This window comes from Anabrus simplex, chromosome 10 (assembly GCF_040414725.1).
Source record: "Anabrus simplex isolate iqAnaSimp1 chromosome 10, ASM4041472v1, whole genome shotgun sequence".
NCBI lineage: Eukaryota > Metazoa > Arthropoda > Insecta > Orthoptera > Tettigoniidae > Anabrus > Anabrus simplex.
The window spans coordinates 104,783,720-104,806,533 of NC_090274.1; the positions used below are offsets into that span (position 1 = coordinate 104,783,720).

The 22,814-nt window shown below is 38.4% G+C and overlaps 1 long non-coding RNA gene across 1 annotated transcript; it reads right to left on the reverse strand.

The window, feature by feature from the left end:
* Positions 1 to 6,064: 6,064 nt before the first annotated feature.
* On the reverse strand, positions 6,065 to 22,248 carry LOC136882163 (uncharacterized). Its single transcript, XR_010861107.2, has 3 exons — positions 22,122 to 22,248; positions 17,697 to 17,829; positions 6,065 to 6,157 (listed from the first exon to the last, which is right to left on the reverse strand). It is a non-coding gene; the product is annotated as an uncharacterized lncRNA (long non-coding RNA).
* Between the last annotated feature and the right edge of the window lie 566 nt (positions 22,249 to 22,814).

Consider the following 22,814-nt stretch of genomic DNA (forward strand, 5'->3'; position numbering starts at 1 on the left):
CAATCATTTATTTACTGTGATAGTCAGCAGCCCAAGAGAAAGAGTGCCGAATTCAATTCCCAGTTGGGGTGGGAATTTCTAATTTCTTCCATTTCAAACAACAGGTGTTTTGAATTAAATGGACGATTTCAATGCGCAGTCATTTTCTTAGCATGATACTCAGCAGTGTAAAAGGGAAGAGCCCTGGTTTCCATTCAAAGTCAAGTGTAGCGCAAATACTTTTTTGGTTCTGTATACAATGTTTTATTTCCTAAGTGATGTCAAAAATATTTTAAGTTACTATAAGTCTCTTAGAGTTCAAATCTATAAGTCCAAAATGTTACAATAAAAAATTCAGAATTCCAAACACTAAGAAACAACAGCGTGTTATGCTTCAGCTCACATGCCAGCGTCTTTGACTCTGCAGCTGCTCGGCTTCAAGACCTTGAAGTAGCTTTATATAGCCATGCCCCTATGAATAATGTACAAATATTAAGGACATGAGAATATTCATATAAAAACTACAAAGTTTCTAAGAGACTCCAGACTTAATGCTTTTTAAAATAAGGGGTGTGGTCATAGAGGTGAATGATTTTTTTTGAGGGGAAGTACAACTGCATAACCATCCTCTAAACGAAGGGGTGTCTCACTGACTTTGACTATATTCAAAATGCTTTGAAGATCTTAGTGGAGGCAAAAATGGTAACCTAGATAAATCCAGTACCTAATAATAACCACTGCTATCATTGCACTAATAGAAAAAAAAAGTTATCCTGATGTTTAATACACCAGTCAGAGTTGGGAGAAGGCCTTGGGCTTGCTTAATATCAACTCGCTCCTGTGTAGCGAGGAATCAATACCTAAGATGATCGATCTCATTCAATATAAATGCATTAGTAGTGTATGAATACTGATAATGGATAAGAACTATCATGCCCGAATTTGTCTGTGATAATGGATGAATCAGAAAAGTTGTCCTCACTGTAACAAAAGGATATTGCACATATTAATACAGGAATATTCAAAAGCTATGATAACTTTGTCATTAAAATGGGGGTTCTCTTCTACTACAATGCCCGTGGTTAGATGTATCAGAGTCCGACATCTCACTTCAGACCTAAGGGCCCATGCTCTAAATTCCTCTTCTGCCTTGATTCATCCTTAGCACGCTTATGACATCTTTTGCACAAGTTCTTAATATCCCATACACAAAATGAATAGAAACAAATGTTTGAGAATTTTAACATTTACTTAATGCTAAATACGAGTTTTGCCCTATTCCCAGTTGGCAAAGGAGTTCAACAAGGTGACACAATCTCTCCAAAGCTGTTTACCCTTGCCTTGGAAGATGTATTCAAAACCCTTCATTGGGATAATAAAGGAATAAAAATCAACGGGGTATATTTGAACCACCTGCGTTTTGCCGATGACATTGTGCTCATAAGTGAAAATCTAGATGAGCTAGAAAGCATGATCCAAGAATTAAAAACTGCTTCTGCTAAGATTGGTTTGGAAATGAACATTAATAAAACGAAAATACTAAGCCCAGAGAGTCGACCACTTAAAATGGGAAACCAATATATAGAAGCTGTCGATGAGTACATCTATCTTGGACACAAGATAAAACTTGGAAAAGACAACCAACGTGCAGAAATTCCTCGCAGAATAGGTATGAGTTGGACTGCATTCCGAAAACTAAGATTCATCCTCACTAACAAGGATGTTCCAATTAACCTGAAGACCAAGGTTTATAATACGTGCGTGCTGCCAGTTACAACTTACGGTCTGGAAACGATGACTCTGACGAAGGAAAGTGCTCGCAAGCTTCAGCGAACACAACGAGCCATGGAGCGACAGATGCTAGGGATCAGCCTTAGGGATAAGATCCGTTCAGAGGACATCAGGAGAAGAACTAATGTAACAGACATCCTAGAGATAGTAGCAAAACTAAAATGGCAATGGGTAGGACACGTAGCTCGACAAGACTACAACAGGTGGACCTCTAGGATTGTTCACTGGAGACCATGGGGACACAAGAGAGGCATTGGAAGACCCCTGAAGAGATGGCTCGACGACATAAAGCTGTTGGCTGGAACACGCTGGTTCCAAGTGGCTCAAGACCGAAGACGATGGAAGCACATGGAAGAGGCCTATATCCAGCAGTGGATTGAAATAGGCTAGAAAAGAAGAAGAAGAAGAAGAAAGAAGAAATTTCTTCCATTAAATGCGGGTTTATGCTAAATCAAGGACACACAAAATTACGGTTATACTCTAGTATGAACTAAGTTATTGCTTCATTTACAATAAGTACCACCTATGTCTATAGGCCTATAACCTCATCAAGATTTCAGGAGGTTATATTCCTAATACTTCAGAAAAACATACATTTCAATTATGCATATTCCAGATTGGGTAACATAAAGAGAATTGCACCTGGACCCACGAGATATGCTCTTCGGAGGACAGGTGATTCCCAGATGTTGGCAATGAAGTTATTCATCAATAATAAAATGACGGAAACCACTTTATGGAAACAAATTATGAAATACAGAGGGTTTTCATAGATAAAGGAAAAACCTACAAGACCATTTGTGATAAAGCTTGAAGCAGTTTTAGGTACGTACAATTTACACAATTTAGTAACAATAGCAATTTCTGTCTCCACTCTTAACTGTTTACAATTACAATCAACAATGACATGCAGTTGTCTATATTTACGGGTTTGGTTTTGCTAGCTGGAGTCTAAAAGTCAGCGGGTGAATCACTTCAAGAATTATGCAGGGAAGCAGAAGGTCGCCTTATCCTTCGAGCTGCAATGTCTCTGAATTGTTCCAAATGATAACCCAGTTTTGAGGTTCGTATTTAGCATTAAGGAAATGTTAAAATTCTCAAACATTTGTTTCTATTCATTTTGTGTATGGGATATTAAGAACTTGTGCAAAAGATGTCATAAGCGTGCTAAGGATGAATTCGAGTCCTCAGACGTAATGGCAAGCTAGCAGCAATAAGAGATGTCTTCGGCATTTTCATTTCACAACTACCTAAAATGTTTGTTCCATACGAAAATACTACTGTGGGTGAACAGAAGGTTAACATTAGGGAAAAGTGCCCCTTTAAGTAGTATTTACCAACCAAACTAAGAGTAAAATATGGAATAAATCTATGGTCCATCTTCGATTTGGACACAACTTATGTGTTTACAACATAAAGCAGTAAACGGACAGAGAGAAGTGAACCAGGGAAGGAAAGTTGTATTGAGACTTGTCAAGGATATTGAGGGAACAGGGAGAAACATCACTACAGACGATTTCTTCACTGAAATCACCCTGGCTAGCGAGCCTCAAAAACAAAACCACAATTTCAATAATGACTGCTTTGTTCTTTTTAAAATAACTGATAATCACCTTCCCTACTGGAACATTCCTAGAGACTTAACATTTGCTGATCCCATGCTCCACACTCCTGAAACATAGCTATTCCCAGAAAATCAAATTTTCATGTAGGCCCTAGCATTTAATAGTGGATCGGAAAACTCATGAAACCTAACCAGTACTCCAAAACACAAAATTGAGGTGAATCTGTGATTGATATATTAGTATAATTACTTACAAAGGATGATCATCGTAGAGACATATGTAATTGCCGGCCATCAAGGGGTATACCATGGATGGTACTTGGGGGGACGTGTTTTCTTATATTTTATTTTGTTATTTGCTTTACGTCGCACTGACACAGATAGGTCTTATGGTAACGATGGGGTAGGAAAGGCCTAGGAATGGGAAGGAAGTAGCAGTGGCCTTGATTAAGGTACAACCCCAGCATCTGGCTGGTGTACAAATGGGAAACCCCATCTTCAGGGCTGCCGACAGCGGTATACAAACCCACTATCTCCTGGATCCAAGCTCACAGCTGTGCGCTCATAACTGCATGGCAACTCGCCCCATGGGACGTGTTTTAATTGTGTAAATTGTCATTTATGAACTTACAACAAGTTTCCTCAGTTTTATAACAAACATGTTTCTCTACATAACACTCTGACTAGAGTTATCAGGATCCTGATTTTTATCCTTTAGACATGAGATCATGGCTGATGATGCCCATGCAATGGGAAAATAAATGTCCTGTTTAATTAGTATGACAAGATGTAAATCATAAGTTTAAGAACCCAACGAGTATTGAATAGGTGGATCTCAATAAACATTTGTAACATTGTTGAATTAATGTACAAATCAATACAGACCAGTCATGAGATTTGTAACATATAAATATCTGAGATTGTTGTAAACAACACACGGAGTGAAATTAAAGTCAACTGTTCGTATTGGAGTTGAACCCTGCAGACTAATATTAGATTAAAGTTGTGTAGGACACTATCAAGTCATATTAAGGCTATAAACCCTATCATAGATCAAGAAGGCAATATTTTTGTCAGCAGAAGACTGCACAGTACTCCAATACTAGTGGAGTGGGAACATTAGAAATTCTGTATCATAGCATCTCACAAATATAATTACAAAGGCGATACAACTTTGACTACTTCATCATGGCACTCAAATCTCTGAGAGACAAGTTTAGGATCTCATCAGCATGGGGGATGAAAAGAAGCCACATTCATGCACGTCTCAAGTGTTCTAAGCTCAATGCAGATACCTCAGAACAATTAACGCAAAATACACATAGGGTGCTTGTAAACTCGACGTACCCACTCATTAAAACTAGCATAGACTATGCTGGCCCAATTCTCATAACAAAATGGTGTGAGATCGAACAAGACCAGACTGCCTAGCTACCAAGACTGTCTACATAGACATGATACTAATCTCACCACAACAACATTTCTCTCCGCAATTTATTGACCGAGTTCCCATACAGCGATAACGGCACGAACTTCTTCGGAGCAGCTAAAGATATCAAGGCCTTTCTGCAAAGCAACCCTCGGAAAACCAACTTCGCACAACTGCAGGCATAGGATTGATATGTCATTTCATCCCTCCTGTAACACCACACTTTGGTGGAATCTGGGAAGCAGCTGTCAAGAGTCCGATATATCACCTCAGAGGAGTGATGGATTCTTATCGCTTCACCAACAAAGAATGGACCACTCTTACAACACACACTCACATCCCCTCACAAAAGCTAAATGACAAGACTTTTGATAATTCTTACCTAACTACATCCTATTTCCTTATAGGAGAGCCAATTACTACACTCCCTGATCACGATTATACTTCCTCTCCCATCACAAACTTGCCCACATGGCTACATATTTAGCAACTAATCCAGAAATCATGGAAGAGATGGTCAAATCAATATCTTAATAAATGGGCAATGAAATACCCCACAGCAACAGTCATACTGAAAGAAGACGACATACATGCTATGAAGTGAACGATGGCAGTGATCAAATGTGTATCCTGGTAGTGACAAATTCATTCATGCAATGAATGTTCAGGTAAGTAACGGTGAGCTTACAAGGCCTACTCACAAACACTATACCTTACGAAATATGAAACAGAAAGGCAAGATAACCCTTGAATGGCTTATTAATTCACTGCAAGTTCAAGTAATATTATAAGTCACAATAAACTAGTAACACCACAGACCACATGAAGAATAATGTTTTTCACTTGCCACAAGATGGCAACAATGTGTGTAGTATATAAGTGAACAATCCCAGTAAGCAAGCATATCACCTGCAACTTGTATCTACAAATAATTGTATTATCTAGAAATCAATAATTAATATAACCAATAAAAATTGAAATGTGTTTCATTTGCAAGCAACTAGTAAAATATCCTGTAACATTAACAAAAGAATGTATCTTATAGCTACTTTGTGTTCAAAAATATTTACGAAGTCAAAAGTACTAGTAGAAATGATACCAGCTCCCAAATGATATAGAGTAGAGGTCTTTGGAACAATCCTAACTGCTGCACAATAACCAGTCAATCACATTAATAATTATCTTTTTGTAGGACTATCAATCATGTGCACTGAAATGAAGGGTCAAACACTGAAATCTGTTGAGCCATTTTCTAACCATTTTTATTACCTGATGATGGCTTATCAAATTATGCACATTACCTCAAGAGTGTTTTCCTGTGTTGATCCTGGCTCTGTTAACTCTGATTTAACTTCTTTCAGAGCGATCACTTCTGATACAAGTTCAATATTTTCCTGTGTAAAGTAAGATATATTAGGTATGCTCATAACACACGTCCACAAATACAGTCATCAATAAATGAGCATGTTAATTCATTAATTGCCAGTACTACAGCTACTTTCAAAATTTCACTAATGTTTAAGGAGGATTTCTACCAGCAAAGGATTGTTATAAACAAAGGCTCTACTGAGAATGGTGTTACTATTCTTGCTCACTCCATATGTAAACGGAAGGATGAGACTGAGAACAAAATATAAAATGAGAGATACATTTTCCAGTCATATCAGAAAGATATATTACCAGGGATGAAATTGGGGCAATCTTGCACAGAATTTGGAAGGAAGCAGCCATAGGCATAAACACTAAACTGTATGAACTGCTCTCATATGTACAATCATATCAATCAAATCTTAAAAGTGTCTGAACCAAATCTACTCTGGTTTTGCCAAGCTCACAAGGGCTACATAAAGCATTAGGTCGGTCCTGTTTCAAACAGCATATTTCAATGCTTCCAAGTGTAAAATAAAAAATAAACATGAAAGAAGCAGGCTTATCACAGTCATATAACAGAGAAAGATGTGATGTAGCCCAAACTCGAAGCAACTACAAAAGAAATATTTTACTGCTACAAGGATGTTATGCAGTTGTCTATGAAGAACTGAGAGATGAGAACACTCTCAGTGGGGACTCAGCAGTGACTGAATGTACATCGGCAGTTTCAGAAGCTCATTTATGATCTACTACGAGACCTTTAATTTTCTCACTTGGATTCAAAAAACGTTGTCGGCTCTAAAGGGGGATTGAGGGACTTTGATTGAAAGCTTATGTTCTAATAAAAGTGAATTAAGTATGAAGTTCAAAAATATACCAACTTAACCCGTTCAATGAAGAAGAAAGAGAACAGTAGCTGAACTAAGGAATGGATGAAGAGGATGCACACAAATGAGAGGGAAATAATGAAAAAGAGTACAGAATTATTTTTGTTTAATGTGCCTTAAGTCCTCAAAGTGTCAGAGCCTACTAAGAAAGGGCATACTAAAGAAAATTTTCACAGAAATCATGCATTCTAGAGCCCTTAGATATGGTTCTCTAAATAACATAGAATCTGACCAGTATTTGTGGAATAAAATGAGCTAATCACTACTTTGCCCTTCTAAATAAATTCAATGTCTGAGCAAAGTACTTATTCTTAGAGAACGTGGAAGAGAGGGCCTCGAGCCCTAACTTCGCCACTGAAATAAATAAATAAATAAATAAATAAATAAATAAATGAATAAATGAATAAATAAATAAATAAATAAATAAATCAATCAATCAATCTCTCTTATGCCATAGACAAATCTGCTCTTTCCTTAACACACATATCTTCCAGCACATTGTGGAAGGGAGGGTAACCCAGAGTAATCACACCTGTGTTGACATTTTGTACAGCAGACTGGTGTATCCAGTCTCAAAACCACGGATGGAAGATTTGTGATTTAACTACTTCTACACTAATTACAATAGGAGTAATAATTTTTTTGCATGTAGTGCTAATGGCGGTGCAGTGGTGTTGGAAGATATTAGTTTTGAAAAAATGACAATGGGCCATCAATCCTCTACTATAATCAGAGGGGAAAAATAGAAGAGGTGCAACCCCTAAACCAAAGTAATTTCGATAGTGACAGTAAAATGTACAGACTAAGCCAACCCCAACCTTAATGCACTCGCAAACAGTTTCTGATACTGGCACACATTTCTTTAATATAATTTTCATATCTGTTCAAGTCTGATGCAGTATTATTGTAAGATATATTAAACCTAGGGTTCTTGATCAGGAGTGCGCTCAGAAGCCAGGTTCATGTCTGACACAGAACATAACAAGAAACATCAAAGAAATATCATTCAGACACCATTCCCTTCTACAGTGCCTGTAACTCAGAATTCAAGAAGCACACATTTACTCAGAAAATACCATTCATTAATTGCAGAATTTTAGCTTTAAGCAACTAGTGGACAACATCTCATCTGTAAATTAGCAATTCACAGTGTTTGCAATAGATTATTATTATTATTATTATTAGCGTATGGTAACATACACAAAAAAATACAAAGATTAAATATACATGAACAGAAAGCACAAACTAGTATATATATATAATTACAAGATATACAAATTATAACATTGAAAACAATCATGCAAGCAAAAGGTTTCAAAGAGTTAGACCTAAATTCTCTAGCCATTGTATGGCCTCAGCAGAAGCCACCAAAATGTCCTGGCCGGATCCAGTGAATGCCCTTCCAATGCATTAGGTGACAATATGGTTGATAATCTGCTTAAGTCCACCACAGTCACAGGCTGGGGAAGATCTCATACCCCCATTTAAACATCATTGATCCACATCTCCCGTGGTTAGTATGGACTCTGTGGAGGTCTACCCATGTCTTACGGTGCAAATCAAAGCCAGCTGGAAATTTCTTATAATTGAACAATGTCCGGCATTGAGTCGGAGCTACACTGTACCACTCTTGTTGACAATCAGTTTTTGGATTGAAATCCCTCCTAACAAGTTCCTGTGTTGTTTGAATAGGAGATCTTGATTTGAGGCGGCTGAATCTGACGTTAGCATCTTCATGGATGGGGAGATCAGGATTGGTAAATATCTTCTTGATATTTAGAAACTTCATGATCCGTATTTAAGTGGGATTACAATAACTGAAACTAAGAGGGTTCCTCCTATTCAATACAAAAATATTTATTAACATGAATGAATCACGTATCGTTCATATGAGGTACTAGTTTCGGCACTAAACTTGTGCCATTATCAGCCAACAAGTAAAATTGGGCAAACAAAATATAACTTTAAAACAACTTTAAAACACACTATAAGACCTGCACAGATGAATATGAAATAAAATATAGTATATGTTGTTATAAAGTGCTGAAGGATACGAAAGGGTGATTGGTAAATGTGGGGAAGATATGGAAGCTAATGGGAATGGGAAGCGTTTGCTGGACTTCTGTGCTAGTATGGGTTTAGCTGTTACGAATACATTCTTCAAACATAAGGCTATTCACCGCTACACATGGGAGGCTAGGGGTACCAGATCAATAATAGACTATATCTCAACAGACTTTGAATTCAGGAAATCTTTTAGGAATGTACGAGTTTTTCGGGGATTTTTCGATGATACAGACCATTATCTGATCTGTAGTGAACTAAGTATCTCTAGGCCTAGGGTAGAGAAAGTGAAATCTGTCTGCAAACGAATAAGGGTAGAAAATCTCCAGGACGAAGAAATTAGACATAAGTACATGGATATGATTAGTGAGAAGTTTCGAACAGTAGACAGTAAGCAGGTTCAGGATATAGAAAGTGAATGGGTGGCATACAGGGATGCTGTAGTAGAGACAGCAAGGGAATGCCTAGGAACAACTGTGTGTAAAGATGGGAAAAGGCGAACATCTTGGGGGAATGATGAAGTGAGAGCAGCCTGTAAACGTAAAAAGAAGGCTTATCAGAAATGGCTCCAAACAAGGGCCGAGGCAGACAGGGAGTTGTACGTAGATGAAAGAAACAGAGCGAAACAAATAGTTGTTGAATCCAAAAAATGGGAAGATTTTGGTAATAACCTGGAAGTTCTAGGTCAAGCAGCAGGGAAACCTTTCTGGACAGTAATAAAGAATCTTAGGAAGGGAGGGAAAAAGGAAATGAACAGTGTTTTGAGTAATTCAGGTGAACTCATAACAGATCCCAGGGAATCACTGGAGAGGTGGAGGGAATATTTTGAACATCTTCTCAATGTAAAAGGAAATCATCATGGTGGTGTTGCAAACAGTCAAGCTCATGGGGAGGAGGAAAACAATGTTGGTGAAATTATGCTTGAGGAAGTGGAAAGGATAGTAAATAAACTCCATTGTCACAAGGCAGCAGGAATAGATGAAATTAGACCTGAAATGGTGAAGTATAGTGGGAAGGCAGGGATGAAATAGTAGTAATAGGAATAGTAGAGTAGTAAAATTAGCATGGAGTGTTGGTAAGGTACCTTCAGATTGGACAAAAGCAGTAATTGCACCTATCTATAAGCAAGGGAACAGGAAGGATTGCAACAACTATCGAGGTATCTCATTGATTAGTATACCAGGCAAAGTATTCACAGGCATCTTGGAAGGGAGGGTGTGATCAGTCGTTGAGAGGAAGTTGGATGAAAACCAGTGTGGTTTCAGACCACAGAGAGACTGTCAGGATCAGATTTTCAATATGCGCCAGGTAATTGAAAAATGCTACGAGAGGAATAGGCAGTTGTGTTTATGTTTCGTAGATATGAGAAAGCATATGACAGGGTACCGAGGGAAAAGATGTTCGCTATACTGGGGGACTATGGAATTAAAGGTAGATTATTAAAATCAATCAAAGGCATTTATGTTGACAATTGGGCTTCAGTGAGAATTGATGGTAGAATGAGTTCTTGGTTCAGGGTACTTACAGGAGTTAGACAAGGCTGTAATCTTTCACCTTTGCTGTTTGTAGTTTACATGGATCATATGCTGAAAGGTATAAAATGGCAGGGAGGGATTCAGTTAGGTGGAAATGTAGTAAGCAGCCTGGCCTATGCTGACGACTTGGTCTTAATGGCAGACTGTGCCGAAAGCCTGCAGTCTAACATCTTGGAACTTGAAAATAGGTGCAATGAGTATGGTAAATTAGCCTCTCGAAGACTAAATTGATGTCAGTAGGTAAGAAATCCAACAGAATTGAATGTCAGATCGGTGATACAAAGCTAGAACAGGTCGATAATTTCAAGTATTTACGTAGTGTGTTTTCCCAGGATGGTAATATAGTAAGTGAGATTGAAGCAAGGTGTAGTAAAGCTATTGCAGTGAGCTCGCAGTTGCGATCAGCAGTATTCTGTAAGAAGGAAGTCAGCTCCCAGACGAAACTATCTTTACATCGGTCTGTTTTCAGACCAACTTTGCTTTACGGGTGCGAAAGCTGGGTGGACCCAGGATATCTTATTCATAAGTTAGAAGTAACAGACATGAAAGTAGCAAGAACGATTGCTGGTACTAACAGGTGGGAACAATGGCAGGAGGGAACTCGGAATGAGGAGATAAAGGCTAATTTAGGAATGAACTTGATGGATGAAGCTGTACGCATAAACCGGCTTCGGTGGTGGGGTCATGTGAGGCGAATGGAGGAGGATAGGTTACCTAGGAAAATAATGGACTCTGTTATGGAGGGTAAGAGAAGTAGAGGGAGACCAAGACGACGATGGTTAGACTCTGTTTCTAACGATTTAAAGATAAGAGGTATAGAACTAAACGAGGCCACAACACTAGTTGCAAATCGAGGTTTGTGGCGACGTTTAGTAAATTCTCAGAGGCTTGCAGACTGAACGCTGAAAGGCATAACAGTCTATAATGATAATGTACGTAATGTATGTATGTATGTATATATGATGTTATTGCATTTCAGTTTAAAATCCATTTAAATCACGATGACTCCATTGTCGTATGCCGATGGTGGTTTGTCCAGCTTGTATGTGTGTTTAGTATTTTCATCTGTTAAAATTATGCTGCGGAGTTTAATGACATATGAAGTTAACACTATGCGTGTTCCGTAGTTTGGTTCCGAAAAATAAACATGCATATGATTAATTAATTCCCACTTCAATATGGGTTTTGGAACCTCAAGAAGAAATTAAAAGTCGAATTAGGCAAAAGATAGGAAGGAAAGACTAAAAAGAAAAGTCCAGAAAAGACGAGACGACTAGAAAAGAACTCACCTTGAGCAACCTGAGTTATCTGTGGACGGAGCTGGACTGATGGATACGATCATGAGGTTAAGGGGTGAGGTGGAGCAGGGGAGAGGAGAGGGGTAGAGGCGGATCAACTGTTACGGGAATTCTAGCGGACATTTACTTAGAGTTTCTGGAATATACAAAAATAAATCGTAACACTTTTCCAAACATCCTCACGTGGGCCAGGTATGTTTTCGACACATTTGTTAATAATGTTATTTGTTTTACGTCCCACTAACTACTCTTTTACGGTTTTCGGAGACGCCGACGTGCCGGAATTTAGTCCCGCAGTAGTTCTTTTACGTGCCAGTAAATTTACCGACACGAGGCTGAAGTACTTGAGCACCTTCAAATACGACCGGACTGAGCCAGGATCAAACCTGCCAAGTTGGCGTCAGAAGGCCAGGGCCTTAACCGTCTGAGCCACTCAGCCCGGCAACACATTTGTTATAATGGATGAAGAAACCAAGAATGCGACCTCTACCCTGCAAGAACTAAACAACATTGACCCACACATCAAATTTAAGCTTGAGTCCAAAAATAATAAGGTAATTAATTTTTTTGGATTTAACTATTCTCAGAAATCCATCTGCTCTTTCATATAGAATCTTCAGAAAAGAGACACAAACTGCCAATATTATTTGTCAAGAATCCATACACCCCGAAACACACAAACGTGCAGCGTATAATAGCAGGGTTCATCATGCATACATGATACCTACATTTAACAAAGACCCCAATAGCAAACTCAACACTATAAGAGCAATCGCCAAATTTAATGGTTACAACAGATCATTTATAGAACAGATAGTCAATAAATTTAGACTCCAGCCTAAAACTACTCTCACAAAAGAAAAACCTAAAACTACTGTTTCATCTACTTTTACATTCAGCGACAATGCCCATCAAAACATCAATCTCTTTCGAAAACATAACGTAAAAATTTTCTTTGGAACTAATAATAGGACGTCAGAAATTATACACAATTCAACATAAGTCAACACCTCTAACAGATTTTCTAAATCCAGAATCTATAGATTCAAGTGTATTGACTGCAGCACCTCTTACGTGGGTCAAACAGGATGCAGCTTCACAACCAGATATTCAGAGCACGTAAACGCAGTAAGATATAACAAGTTTCCTGCCATAGGCCAACACGTTCATGACTCTCATCATAAGTTCACTGATATAGAACATGATTTTGAGATACTTCAAATAACAAACAAAGAGCCAATCATGAACATTGTTTCATTCATTGCTATCAATATTTCAACCCCAACTATAATTTAAATGAAATTTCCGGGAAATATAATATTCTTTACGATCGCTTAATTAAATGGTTAAAAAATACTAGACCACCTAAAAACAATTCGATCTTTCAAACCATACACAGTATATATCCACATCATTTACCCTCACTACCACATCCTTCCGTTCCACCTTAGCTCCGTGACAGTTGCTCCGCCTCTACCCCTACCCTCTCCTCCACTCTGCCTCGCCCCTTAACCTCATGATCGTATCCATCAGTCAAGCTTCGTCCACAGATCACTCAGGCTGCTCAAGTTGAGTTCGTTTCTAGTTGTCTCTCGTCTGTTTTAGACTTTTCTTTTTAGTCTTTCCTTCCTATCTTTTGACCAATTCGACTTTTAATTTCTTCTCAAGGTTCAAAAACCCATTTTGAAGTGCGAATTAATTCTTTGGATCTAACAAAGTTCATCATATGCATGTTAATTTTTCGGAACCAAACTATAGAACACACATAGTGTTAACTTCGTATGACATTAAACTCTGCAGCATAATTTTAACAGATGAAAATACTAAACACATATACAAGCTGGACAAACCACCATGGGTATATGATGATGATGATGCTGCTTGTTGTTTAAAGGGGCCTAACATCGAAGGTCATTGGCCCTTACCCATGGGTATACAACAATGGAGTCATCATCATTTAAATGGATTTTAAACTGAAATGCAATAACATCATATACTATATTTTATTTCATATTTATCTGTTTTTAAAGTTATTTTAAAGTTATATTTCGTTTGCCCAATTTGACTTGTTGGCTGATGATGGCACAAATTTAGTGCCGAAACTAGTACCTCATGTGAATGATGTGTGATTCATTCACGTTAATGTTTTTGTATTGAATAGGATCAACCCTCTTAACTTCAATTATTGAAATATCTTGTTGTGTTCTCTAACCAAGTTATTCAATATTCTAATTCTAGGAGGTTCTATGTGGCTGAGCACTGGCACCCAGAAAAGAGGAGAAGATTTTACTGTGCCACTTAGAACACACATTGTTTCATTCAGGACCGTGTTCACCTTTTCAGCATGAGAGCCGTTGATCCAAACTGAAGTACAGTACTCAGCTGTGGAAAGCACCAGTGCCATAGCTGAAGTACGCAAAGTACATGAAGAAGCTCCCCGTGTGGAGCCAGCAAGTTTGGGGATGATGTTACGTGACCTTAATTTGCCTGCAAGGTTGGTTAGATGTTTCCTGTATGATAGCGTCCAGTCGAGAGCAACTCCTAGATATTTGGGGTTGGCATTGTGAGGGAGAAGACTTCCATTAAGTGACACTTTCAAGGTGATGTTCGCTTGCCGATTATTTAAATGGAAGAAGCAGGTTTCCATTTTACTAAGGCTTGGTTTCAAACACCACATTTTGAAGTATGTGCACAGAACATCCAAGTCTGCATTTAAAGTTCTCTCTATCACATTAGCATCCACATGCTGACTAATTATTGCCTGATCGTCGGCATAAGCTAATTGATGAGAGCTCGTGACAGGTACGTCGGCAATATACAGGTTAAACAGCAACGGAGAGAAAACAGATCCTTGAGGTACACCATTGTTGTTGTGATTTGAATGCATGACTACCTGGATAATTCTATTTGAGAGCATATTGTTAATCAGACACAACATTTGACTACACTTCGTCAGTTTAAACAACTTATACACAATACCTTCTCTCCACACTGTATTGTATGCAGCTGTTAGATCAATAAACACTGCTCCATTCTTTAATTGCTTTTCAAAACCTGTCTCAATATGTGTTGTCAGGGCAAGCACCTGATCTTCACAACTACGTTGAGGTCTAAAACCAGCCTGTTCGATTGGAATGATTTTAAAAATTAGAGGACTTATTCCATTGTAGATAAGCCATTCCAAGAGCTTAAAACAGACACTCTTTAAGGCAACAGGTCTATAGCTTTCGACAAAATCCTTAGGTTTTCCAGGTTTTAAGATAGCTAGTATCTTAGTTCGTTTAAACTCTGAAGGGAGTTGAGTTGTTCGGAGTATGTTTGAGAAAAACTGCACTAGCCAGTTCCTTATATTTTTTTCCACAGTGCTTCAAAAATTCTGGGTGTATACAATCAAAACTCAGGGATTTTCCATTTTTTGATTCACTTAGGGCAAGCAAAAGCTCTTGCTCAGTAAAAGGAACAGAAATGTTGGTAGAAGTAGTGTACTGCTTTCTGAAATGAAACAGTTCATTTTTTATGAACTTTTTGTGTAATTTGTCTGGCTTGGATTTGGACAAACTGGCAATATGATTAGGTGAAACCTCTGCTTTCAGCTGGGGACTGTGAAGTATTCTTCCCAGCTTCTTTAGAAGGCTCCAAGCTTTTCTACTTGAATGTCTGAAGTCCAGTGAATCCACAGTTTCCTTTCATCTGCTTCATCTAATTTATGAAGGAGCTCGTCAGCTACATCTTTTTCATCACTCCTCTGGAAATCCTCATAAAGTACTTCACAAGCCTCATCCCACCCTGGAATTAAGTCCTTTCTCATTCCACGGGGAATATGACTTTTAGCACATGTTAGAACAGCTTGCACAAACCTAGAGTAGTTAGTAACCCCGGGAGGTATCCATGGTATGGTACTGTCAAGATCAGCTGAACAGCTCTCTCAATTAGCTTTACTAAAGTTCCAATGAGGGAGTGGGGAAGATCTTATAATAGGTATCTGCATTCCAATTTCCAGAAGGACAGGTCAATGTTGACTATGTGAAAAGTTCATAAGAACTTTATGAAACACAGGTAAACTGGATCCCTGATGATCACATGACGCAAACCACAAGTCAGGATTGGTTTCTGACTCCCATCTTCCTGACTTGAAAGTACATTTGCCTTATGGATTGAAAATCAGTTGCATGTTACAAAGCTCTGCCCATTCTATAACTTTTTCTCCACACTCATCACTATATCTATAACCCCACAGAGTATGATGATTATTGAAATTACCCACATAGATGGATGAGTGAGAGATTGTTTGAAGAACACTGTGAGGCCAGCTCCCAGTAACTTGTATCAAGGAATATTCCCTCTTGAACGAAGCTGAGATGGATCAGAGGCATGAGATTCCTGAATGCATTTTACATCAACATTATTTTCCAATGCCAGTTTGGATAGGTAGTCACTTTTAGATCTACTGATTCCTTCGATGTTGGTTTTTAAGTACTCTCAGAACAGTTCCCAAAGGCTTTTTGCAATAGATTATTACTGTCAAGTCACAGTTATTCATTGAACATCTCTCTGCAAACTGTCAGGGTCTTCAAAGACTCTGAGATGCTAAACTGATGTGCAGGAATTCACTTTCATGCCAGTAAAATTACAGACATATTCTGGGATAATTCAGCTTCTTCAAATACCTCTAGACCGAAACTGAATCACACTTGCCGATATGAAATTAGCATGTCTTCAATTTAGCCTCTGAGCTATCAGATGAAGAGCCACTGAACTGAAAGGCACACACTTAGAAGATTGCAATGGACTATAATTAGAGTAGCAACAGAGAGAGCAAGGAAAGGTGATGAAAATATCTTGCATCTTCTCCAAAATTTCCCACTGCATCTCCGCTATCATCAGGGTGTTTGTTTAGTCAAGCTATACTCACAGTAAACTTCCAAGACACAATTTTACTACGTGCTCACCCAACATTCATGTCATTGTAAAGAAGTTTAAATGATGCTAATCTGACCTGGAATTACATTTGGAGGAAAAATATGTTCTTCATGGGAGCCAGGGACCTACAGGCCATAACATAATTCAATCTAGCATCCACCATTTTCCATCACATCAGCAACTACTAGCACTCCAATTGGCTGATATGATAGGAAATGATGTCAATCCCACAAAGATTCCATTACCAAAACATGCAGAATAAATACATACCATAAATACCACACACCCTCCAGAAATCCATTTCAATAACCAACAGAGGTAACAATTAACAACACACACAGTCCGTGGGATCTTAACATGTGAAACGACCTGTAGCCTACATCTTGAGACACTGCTAATTACAACTTTGTCAGTAGCTGAACCCAACCAAGGCTCCTTCAATCTCAAGCCCACAACATTGCTTCAAATTTATGCACTATCAAACTCCCATCTCCCTAGTAAATGCTAGAGGCCAACTGTCCACTTGGCGGCCCTTATCTGCTGGCTTATGCCACCAGCACCCCTTTCCTTGTCCCATGAACAATGTTTTTGCCAATACTGTGACCAGTAGATGTACATCAATACTGTGGTTTGTAGCTCGTAAGAGATGGCAGCTTTGTGTAGCATGTAGCATGCTGTGGCGTATTCCGAGACAAAGAAACAAAACAGAGTCATATTACACCTAGATGCTCGTGCAGAAAACGGTGACTGCTGTGTTAATATTGAGGAGGCACGTAGTAAATTATGCCTCTGCCAAACTTATTCAGCTACTAAGGGTTAAATTCTGACCTCTATAAAGTTATCTGGAATGAGACTTACAAGTGATTCATTTGTTGTTCCTTCAAGCCAGGCTGGTTCCCCTTTGATCATTACTACTTCTATGTCCATTTCACACTGCAACTGAAGAAGTTAGAAGGTACTGGGATTGCTGATTACTTCCAATGACCTTACACTGAAACATAAGTCAGAAACATTTTATTACCTTATTGATGTCATTGCTACTTATGTTATTTGCCAACAGACTAAGCAACAAGCTTGTGATTTTACCTGACCATCAATATTATGATCATAGTGAAAAGACACAAAATTTTACATGACTAATGATATTGTGATCATAACTATAGGACCTCAAGTTTTCAATGACTGATACTATGGTCATAGCTAAGGACCTCCAGTTTTACATGACTTCTAATACAGTGAAAACTTCCATAGGATATATAATTTAACATATCTGTCAATATCAAGATCATAGTAAAGTACCCCTAGTTTTACACGACACCATATATTGTATTCATAACTACATAAAATACAGTTTTAAATAGAACTGAAACCAAAACAAGATGACCTTTGCTGTTAAAAATTTAATTTTATCCTGGAATCTTCCTACCATTTGTATCCATTGCACTTCACTTCAAAACTAACTGAACAAGTTCACAGTGCCTTGAGGTTTGTTCTATCAAAATTTTCCTTCTTAGGATCTAATTCTCTCACACCATCCTCTCATCAATCTGACTCACTATCTCTTTATTTCAGACATGTTCTATCCATCTGATTTTCAACAACTTCTGATAACACCACATTTCAAAGGCTTGAACTCTGTTTTTCTCTGCACCAGTTGTTTTCTATGTTTCACTTCCATATGGTGTCATACTCCATACCCAGTGTAAACACAATTTTTTAGTTTATGAATCTGTTGAACCTAAATAACATGATGGAGAACAAATGGGAGTTTAGGCAGGATTTAGTGATGATAGTTATCGATACTGAGAGGGCATATGCCAGTGCACCATGGCAATTAGTCTTGGATGCACTGATGAAAAAGAAGGTAGGGTGAGGAAAAGAATCAATTATAAAATCCATAAATGAAAAGTGAGTAAGTAGTATCAATACTATGCAGGACACACAAGCTGGTTCAAAGTAGAAACAGGACTCAAAAAGGATGTGCTTTATCCCCTCCAATTTCATTACATTCATGGATGAAATCCACAAGAGTTTACAACAAAAAACAGGAACCAAGGAAGCAAAGGCCTTCCTTTTTGCAGATGACACAGTAAAATGGGGAGAAGGTGAAATGGAAGTACAAGAACAAGATATTGTATGGAATCAGGACAGAGAGGAATACAGAATGAAAATAAGTGTGGAAAACTGTACGATAGTAGTGGTGACGAGAGGTAATAGAGAAAGAAGTGGGAATTTTGAAGGAAATGGAAGACCATTAGAAGTTGTTGAAAGCTTCAAGTATTCAGGGAGAATAATTGCAGAAGATGGGAAAATAAATTAAGAAAATAGAAAGGAAATTGAACAGGCCAATGTGTTTTACCAATGCACGAGAGGTATAGTCTGTAACTGTGTCGTCCTAAAGGATACACACCAATTTTAACATATGCAGCAGGCACATGGACAACAAAAAACATGACACCAGAATCCAAGAGGCCAAGATGAAATTCCTTAGAGAAATAATAGGGAAGCCATGAAGTGATAAAATCAGAAACATAGAAATCAGGGAGAGAATTGGATTCCCTGACCTGCAAGGCAAGACAGAGACCAGTAAGCTGAAATGGTATGGACACCTGATGAGAATGGAAGACGATAGAGTTCCAAAGTGAGTATTTACAGAGAAAGTCATAGGAGAAAGGGGTGAATTCATACAGTGAAGGAGAGTACAGAGAAGAGAGGAGTAAAAGTAGAAAATTATTCAAGGAAGGAAGGGAGTGGTGGAGAAAGAAAAATCTGAGCAGGTTCTTGTTCACATTTCGACCCACAAGATTGGAAAAGGGAAATGAAGAAGAATCTGTTAAAGTGGAGACAAAAATTTATACAGTACAGCTATCAGCTCATTTCTTTGAACAATGCCACAAACCTTTACTTAAGTGTTCTTTCTTTATTTTTCTGTGCGTACCATGTCTAATGACACAACCGAATGCTGTTTATCAGAGCGGCCCTTGTAGGGAGTTTTGTGTCAAACAACTGGTTTAAATGTTTAGCAGTTTTCATTCTTCCCCAGGTGGTACGAATTTTGTCTGTGTTGAATACCTTGAGTAGTGCCTCACAGAATTCATTTCAGCCAATAGCAGTGTTCGTTGGTCACTTTGTGATATCCTACTGTAAATGTAAACATACTGTACTTACAATGAATACTACAATATCTCCTACAGGCAATATGAGCCTCATTCCTGTGGCCAATTGTGTCGACTTATACACATTGCCATGGAACAGATTTCTATGTAAACACATATCTATTCAGGAAACTATGATCAATTGCCTTTTTTATATTTCAACGTAGGGGATAATACTGAAATGTGCCGTGTTTACTTGTTCTGGTCATCACAGGTTATACTATTAATATATTATTGGTTTTACATTCAAAAACTACCTTTTGCAGTTTCCACAGCCAGAATTTATTCCTGAATTTTTTTATTCCATTCCTGCTAGTAGTTTAATGTTGCACTAACAAGTCCAAGGGAAAGGGATAGGATTAGGTATGCTGTGGCACTAATTAAGGTTAATTAATGATAAAATGGGAAAACCACAGACACCATTTGCAGGGCTGCCGATCCTGGGATTCGAACCCATGCAAACTCACCGCCACTCACCCCTGAAGATCTTTTACACACCAGTAAATGAGGAAATACCTTAGGAAAGAGAGTCAGCCTAACTAAATTATCACGAGTAAATACCGGATATAGCTGTTGTGGGATAATGATATGATACAGAAGAATCTACATAACAACACTGATATGATAATTTTACAGATATCCTAAACGCAAACATCTCAAGATTTCGAACCCTACTAACATATGTCACAGCCTTCAGTGTAAAGCACAACTCAACATTCACAGCGTATCATTAGCCCAGCCCGGGAGGCACTCACGCATAGCGACTGTTGTTTGTTTCCTCGCTCGCGGCCTACTCGGAAAGGACGTTCTCTAGCAGTGCTCAGTGCTGCCAACCTCTGTACTTAGGAAGTATGCTTGCTTCGCTTGCTTCGATAGCTGGTGGTGGTGGTGATTATTAGTTTGATTCTTGCCGTGGACAAGACCATTGGTCTGGACGGTTAGAAGCCGCGAAGCAGCGTTAGGCCTCTAGTTTCCTGAGCGCTGCCCTATCCTTCTACTTTCGTGGACTGGGATGGCGTTACTTGCGCTTTTATTGTGCTGCGGTTGGTAACACATTATCATGAAGTTCCTTCTCGGGAAGGAGATCACGTGCCATGTTACATTGGCTAATAGGAATACAAGAAGCTAATTGAGAAATGAATATGGCGTGTAATAATCTTAATTAGGTTATAAAAGTAAATGTACTTTTTGGGGCGGGTTGGTGGGTTCCTGGACATCGCAATGAACACAGCTCTCCTCTCTGACGCTCTCCAAGTAAGATTGCATTAATTTCCACTAACTTATAACATTACAAATGTAGTGCCTCCCTGGCTGGATTAATACCCACAGCGTCACTATTAAATTGCACACAGAGGTAAATAACATAGCAACACATCATGGGCGACCGCAAACGGGGCAGGAGGGGGGGGCAGTGCCCCCCCCCCCTGGTATCTAAAAATGTTGATGTTCAATTATTTAATATCATACCAGATTATTTTATAAACTGAAATTACTGACAGTCATCTAGCATCTGTTATAACCGGAAATTTCTGTAAACAATTTAATGTTGCTGACGTTATATTGGTTTTTATATTCAAGAAAATTGTAGTGTGCCACTCCCCGGAAAAGATCCTGCGGGCGCCCATGCAACACATTCATTAATATTATACACCACATTTTGTAATTTATTTCCGAAACTACCAACCGCATTTCTTCACCTCCGTAGCTCTTCAGAAAAAATTCCTCATTCGACTAAATTTAAATGTACGATATATTGCTACTACACACGAGTTGCCGGCACTTGCAACGCAAAGGCTAGGGGTTGTCAAAAAGAAAGCTAGTTATATGCGTATACTTGTCCAAAGCGTAATTAAAAATAAATTTTAAGAAAATTACAAAAATTAAATATTAAACATAAATAGAATGCTGAAATCGAGAAGATTAGTTTTAACTTCTTACTGTTATCAATTGAGATCTATAAATTTCGCAAAAGTAAATTATTGACTTGAACATTACCGACAATATGATAGAGGTTGTGGACACAGTGTAAAATGACAGAAATTGCAATTCCTCGACGAAGAAAATCTGTAACACTCTTAACGAAATAAGCTGTGCAACTGGCTAATATGCGTCTTATATGACAACATACCTGTCACTTCGAAACAAAACCTGATAGTTTAATGTATTTTAGTCGCTTAAAACAAACTCTTGAAGAACAAATTTGATTTGTATCAGTAAGTAGAACATGCTGCATTTAGGAAAGGATGTATTACCAGTGACAACTACAGAGTATACGACAGTTACTGAAAAGAGCACTGGCAGCACTGGGTGCAGTGTACCGGAATGTCTGGCACAAAGAGGATATATAAAAGAGAAGGAACCTCTCCAGGTATAAACAGACGGGAATACACAAATTCGACGTCACTTGCTTCCCGGAAGAAAAAAAATACTCAGCAGTTGCAAAAGTCGTAACGTATGGAAGGAGGGATCAAGTGACTAAATTTTACGATCCAATTCTTCGTATACTAACGGAAATATTTTTGTTATACGTACATACATACATACATGCATTTTCGTTATACTGCAGTCAGTTATGCCTTTCAGCGTTCAGTCTGCAAGCGTCTGTGAATTTACTAAACGTCGCCACAATTCTCTATTTGCAACTAGTGTCGTGGCCTAATTTAGTTCTATACGCTACCTCTTTAAATCGTTAGAAACTGTGTCAAAACATTGTCGTTTATGTCTCCCTCTACTCCTCTTACCCTCCATATTAGAGACTATTATTCTCCTAGGTAACATATCCTCCTCCACTCGTCTCACATGACCTCACCACCGAAGAGAA